Source organism: Saimiri boliviensis, chromosome X (genome assembly GCF_048565385.1).
Source record: "Saimiri boliviensis isolate mSaiBol1 chromosome X, mSaiBol1.pri, whole genome shotgun sequence".
Taxonomy (NCBI): Eukaryota; Metazoa; Chordata; class Mammalia; order Primates; family Cebidae; genus Saimiri; species Saimiri boliviensis.
Window position 1 is genome coordinate 74,852,658 of NC_133470.1, and position 6,720 is coordinate 74,859,377.

The following is a 6,720-nucleotide window of genomic DNA, read 5'->3' on the forward strand; positions in this document are numbered from 1 at the left end:
TGTTCTGTGACTTGGATAATAATGGAAAGGAATAGAAAAATTATAGTTATTTCACTCTGGTATGTAATATAACCTTTCTCTTCAGAAGAGTAAATTAATTATTTTTTTAAGTCTTATGAATTCACTTAATGGTTTGCTGATGCATAAATATATATGCACACCATTTATTTTACATTAAAACATTAAACTGAAACTTTAAAATTACAATGATAATATAGTCAAATCTAAACTAATAGAAATTTGGTTTCATATTAGCAGATGAAGCTTTCTGCAAAAATCTACTCTGTACAGCCATCATATAAAGTTGGGCAAATGGAAAATAATTGTTTAAAGGCAATCTCCATAAGTAACAATCAACAACCCAATCTCTAAGTAGTTGAGAGTAGTAGTAAGATATTAAATACTGGCTTGTTTAGTGTAATATATTGAGTACATATATTATGATAAGCAAAAGAGTTTACTGAAAGCTTTCACACTCCACACTTCTTCATTGTCATTTTATTCTCACAATGAATCTGAGAGTAAAGTATTATTTCTTTGTGTTTTGGGTAATGAAACTGAGTCTCAGGGGAAATTAATGAAATTTGTGAGGAAGGTGATTTACTAAATGATGAAGCCAGAACTCGATTTGGGGTACATGTGACTCCGCAGCCCATTATTGTTCTATTGCATCTTTAAACCCAAATTGAGTACATGAGCAATGCAAATTTTGTCAATTAACAACAAAAACCACTAAAAGTTTACGTTTTGAGTGGTTGTGGAACTTCCTATAAAAAGTTTGGAAGAATAGTTATTTAAAACAATTTCACAAATGTATCTAGTGATAATCCTACTTAAAATGAGGTGTCCTAGCAAATTTAGAAATACAACAGAAGTAATTATATCATGTTCAATGTATTCACATTGTAGGGAGAAAAGCAGACTTCAGTTAACTAAAACTAAACTAATCTGAACCTGTGGCGGGCAGAATTCTAAGACAGCTTTCAAGATTCCACTCACTGGTGTTTACACCAGGTATAATTCCCTATACTTGCATGTGTGAAACCTGTGACTATGATGAGATAGTCTCTCTTTTGATTAGATTACATTATGTGGTCAATGGTGGTTGAAGATTACTCCTGTAAGTAGGATAAAATTATATGAGGCTCTTTTATGGCAGATTAGAAAGGGAAAAATGTTAGAGAGATGCTGTTCTGCTAGTCAGTAAGAAAGCAAACAGCATTGCCGTAAATAGCATGGCTTATAAGGATTATGTGACAAGAAATTGAAGTGGCCTCTAAGAGCTAAAAGACCAATCATTATCAAAAAATAGTCACAATCAACTAATGTGGGCCAACAACCACTGGGAAAGAACCCTAAGATTCAGGTGAAAACACAGCGAGAGCCAACACCTTGTTTTCAGCCTGATGAAAACTGGGCAAAACACCTAGCAATATGATGCAGGGATTCTTGATCCATGGAAACAGCCATGTTGTTTTAAACCATTAACTGCATGGTAATTTGCTACAAAAGCAATGGAAAACATATACAAGTCCCTTGACTAGTCATTCAATTTTTATTTTGCATTCCAATTTGCAGATGAGCAAAGTGTGATCAGAAAGCCTAGTAATTTGTCAAGACCATACTTCTAGGGTCTTGCTTTATAGATAATCAATGTGATTAAATCATGTTTCAACTATATTTCTATTGCTATCAATGATGAAATTTATTTCGAAATATGACGTCTTAAGATCTTTATGTAGAAAGCATTCGGGTTATTCAACGGCTGAGAAAGAAAATACCAAAATGTTGATAAACATTCTAATAAGAGTTTAAAGCATCTTAACGAGGTCAAATAATAATAAATTTGATCAAGCAAATTAACTTAAAGCCCCATTTACAAAGGAATTAATCGTAGTTATTTTGTTCACTAAGTATAGATCTCCCAAAATTTAAGTCCTTAGATAGAAAATATTAGGTCTAAGAAGTTTACATATTAGTGTTTTCTTCTGATAAAATATTTTTTAGAAATGTATTCTGTATAGATTTGTATATTTATTGCCCTATTCTTCATCTTCTTTTGTATTTATGCAGAATAAGTTTTATTTTCAATTTCTTGTTTCTAAAAATACTTATTTTTTCTTTTTCTTTTGATTCTGCATCCATCTTGGCAGAAATTTGTCAAGTTATCTTTTAAAATGGAATATATTTAGATTACGTTATATTCTCTATTATACATTATTTTCCTGTTTATAAATTTATTTTCTAATATTTCTTATTTCTTAATAAATAGTTTTCATCCTTTTGTGTTTCAAAACTCATTGATTTTCAGCCTGCCTTCTGAGGTAAACTTGCTTTGAACATATTTTTATATGTAGTATTTCTGTTTTCAGCTGTAAATATTTTGTGATGTACAGCATAATTTCTTCTTTCATAATAAGTTACTTAGAAGGACATTTATTAGTTTCATATATATGGAGATTTTAAAAGTTATCTTTATTTTTTAGATTTCTAACTTAATTGCAGAGTGACCCAAGAATTTGGGATGTATGATACTAAGCTGTTGCTATTTATTGGAAGTCAGTCTGTGGTTTTGTTTCATAAATGTACACTAGATGCTTCGAATATTATGTATTTTCAACTATTGTTGCAGTATTTTGAATGTATCCATTATAGTGAATTTGTTGTGTCATTAAAATCCTTTTTATGATAACTGATTTTCTATTTGTTTAAAACATCAATTATAGGAAGAAGTGTTATAATCCCCTACTACATTGATATCTTTATTTTTTCCTTGTAGCTCTAGTTGTGTCAATTTCCACTCTGTATATTACAGATGCATAGAAATGAGTGGTGTACTGGTAAATGTTTCAAATTCCGCTCTCTTCAAGGAAAAAGATGCCCTGATTTATAGTGTTTATCCATTTCTGTAGCACAAATAATGTCCCCAAGCTATAAGCTGAGGTCACTATTGCTGAGCTGAGAAAAAGAGAACAATCAGCTCTCATAAGCCAATAACAGGAGACTCCAGTACTCCAGCTATACAGATATGTGGGTGTGTTATATCCTCTATATATTCTTGATTAATTGAAAATCTGTGGTGTGTGGATTATGGAGGCCCTCTTTATTTCTATCAATGTTTTTTCCTTGAAGAGTTTGGTTTGTTTTTCACTGTGCTATTAAGAGTTTTATCAGTAGGCATGGTGGCTCACATCTGAAAGCCCAGCACTTTGGGAGGCCAAGGTGGGCAGATCATGAGGTCAAGAGATCGAGACCATCCTGGGCAACACGGTGAAACCCCGTCTCTACTAAAAATACAAAAATTAGTTGGGTGTGGTGGCACGCGCCTGTAGTCCCAGCTACTTGAGAGGCTGAGGTAGGGTAATCTCTTGAATCTGGGAGGCAGAGGTTGCAGTGAACCGAGATCACGCTCCTGCACTCCAGCCTGGTGACAGAGCAAGACTCAGTCTCAAAAAAGTAAAATAAAATAGGCTGGGTACAGTGGCTCACGCCTGTAATCCCAGCACTTTGGGAGGCCGAGGTGGGTGGATCACAAGGTCAGGAGTTCAAGACCAGCCTGGCCAACATGATGACACCCCATGTCTACTGAAAAAATACAAAAATCAGCCAGGCATGGCAGTGGGTTCCTGTAACTCCAGCTACTCGGGAGACTGAGGCAGGAGAATCACTTGAACCCAGGAGGCAGAGGTTGTAGTGAGCTGAGATCATGACACTACACTCCAGCCTGGGCAACAGAGCGAGACACCATCTCAAAAGTAAAATAAAATAAAAATAAGAGTTTCCTCTAAGCTTTCTTTTTTACTTTTTCATGCTTTACTTTTATATATCCTATATTTAAATATGTTTCTGGAGGCCTTGGGATAGTTCATGCCTTATATCCCAGCACTCTGGAAGGCTGAGGTGGGCAGATCACTTGAGTCCAGGAGTTCAAGAACAGCCTGGGCAACATGGCAAAATCCTGTTTCTACAAAAAATATAAAAATCAGCCATTTTTGGTGGCACATGGCTGTTGTCCCAGCTGCTTGGGAGGCTGAGGCGGGAGGATCTCTTGAGCCTGTGAGGGGAAGACTGCAGTGAGCTGAGATGCCACCACTGCCCTCCAGCCTAAGTGACAGACAGAGACACCATCTCAAGAAAAAAAAAAAGTTTCTTATAGAAAGCTTATGGTGAGATTTTATTTTGTAATTAGCTTGAAGTCTTCACATTTAAGTTAGTTAAATTACTGAAGTATTTTTATTTATTTCAACCATTTAATTTTGTATTTCAGTTTCCTGCCATTTATATCTCTTTTAATCTCCTTTTTCCTACATTTTTCTCATTTTATTTTTTGTCTCTCTGCTTCTTTTGAAGTTATAAACTTTCTTTCTTCTCCTTTGATGGTTGTCCTTGAGAGGTTAACATGCATATACAATCAAAATTGTGAACTTCCGTGCAAAACCAATACGAATTCCTAAGAACATCTCAACAACAATAATTACCCTCTTGATACTAAATTATAGGTTTTATTTGCTGGATTTTTTTCTTCATCCTAGAAAAGCAAAATTTTTAGTGTTTCAAGATGTAAATATTTGTTTACATATAACTATATATGTAACACTTTCTTAGGTTTATTATTGCCCCTCAAATCTCAGAATGCAATTACTGATACTCGATAGTTATATATGACTTTCTCATACTACTTCAGCATGAGCGAATATTTTGACTTCTCATCAGGTTTATCTGATGCATTATTTCAGTTAATTTCTTTTCTCTGAAAGATAAAAATATGACCTCTGTTTTAGACTGCTGATTTGCCCTCATTCATGGTGAAATATTTTCCCTTAGCCACCATTGAATGTTTAAGAAAATACTGTAGAACAATATTCCAGTCGTACTGATTTCTGTAGCCAATATTTTTGTTTCTCACTTTTATCGGTAGGTCACTAAGAGCACTATCAAATCAGGGTTTACTACATATACTCCTATGATATAAGTTTATTTAATATTAGAACACATTAATATAAAAGTAAATTTAATTAATAATAAATTAGCATGTGCACGTTTGCTGATTCCCCTTTTCATATTAGCACACTATAAATGCTATGTATTCAAAATGTATTTTAAAACAATCCTAATGTAAGTTTTTCATGTACTTTAGGTCAGATTTCCTAATTATATTGGCATTTCATGGTTATTGTGATAGCTCTCTGTCACAATGTAAAATAAGCTGCTTTTATTATAATCTTTAATATTTCTTCATACAAACCAAACAAGCAAGAGTAAAATCTGACATTAAAAACAATTTATAGTAAACAGAATGGCTAATGTGGTTTGTCATGTGTGTTTTACGAATGAGGTTTAGAGAAGATTTTTTGCTAACTTGCTGTGTAAAGAATTAACTTAGGGATCACTTCTTGAGGATCGATTTCATCGAGTTAGTTTAATAAAGTTATTTCTTACACAATCTTGTTAAAAAACAATCTTCTAAATTTATATGTAGTTGGGGGAATATGGTATCAAAGATACATGTGATCTAAAATATTCTGTTTTCAGATTGGTTGCTTTTTAAAGCCTATGGAAAAATATCCTTTGATCTTTAGCATCAGCAAATTCTTAAATATTTGTGGAGGAAATAATATATCAGTATTACCTTATAAGCTTCAATTTGGAAGTGTTACAACATTGCCTGATAGTTTTAATCAGATACTCTTATCTGTCCTTGTTACACGTCAAACAATCGACTACTGTAAATATAAGGAACAGATAATGAATAGCACTAATTTGAAGTAGTCATTGTGGCTTTAAGCTCTACATCCTTAAAGTGTGTGAGCCTGCATAATTTTTAACCAGAAGCAATTTTAAATGAAGATATTAAACCTAGGAGGTGAATTAGAACCAGTATAAATGTTAATCTATTTTGAATACCAATTCCATGCTTATAAATTCTTTTGGCAGTTTGTGAAGACAAAGGAGCTACAATGGCCTACATTTTAATCAAACATATATTATATAACAGATAAGATGTATGCCTGGAATTGAATGAGTTATATTCTGCACAGTGAAAAACTTGAGCATACAACTAAATATTTGGGTGTGATTATAAAACAAGGCACTGCTTTATACAGCATAAGATAGATAATCGGTTTTTGGATTGTTAACTAGATGTACCCTTTTTTTTCCTGATTAGCCTTGGGAAAAGTAAGAGTAATGTTCCTTTTTTGTTATTTTTTTCTAGACAGTTTTCTAGCTGTAGAAAAGTGCATTGGAATGAGAAACAAATTACAAATGGAGAGTTTATAGTGCATAGTACTACAGTGAAATTTTCTTGCTTTGGTTTGTACAGAAAGAATGTGAAAGTAAAACTTGTGGCTCAGTCCCTTTATATATTCTCTTAATTCTTACCCTCCTTCATGAAAAGGACTCTTCATTTTTTCCCACTTATCTAAGATATACTCCCATTCAAGTGTCAATGTTAAATATTAATACCACTATATTAATATGAAATAATGTTACTAATACTAAGGTTGAATATTTCTTTAAATAATCCTGTCCAGACCAATCTATGGATTATGCTTTTCTCCTAACAATTATGTAAGCTTCTAGAAGGTGAAACATGAGAGTCACCTTTAAATTTTTAATGTTATCTAGTCTCACAGCAGTTGACATAGTTGATCTGTCACTCCTTCTTGACATTTTTCTTCCCTTACTTTCCAGAATATCACCCACTTTTGACTTTCCTCT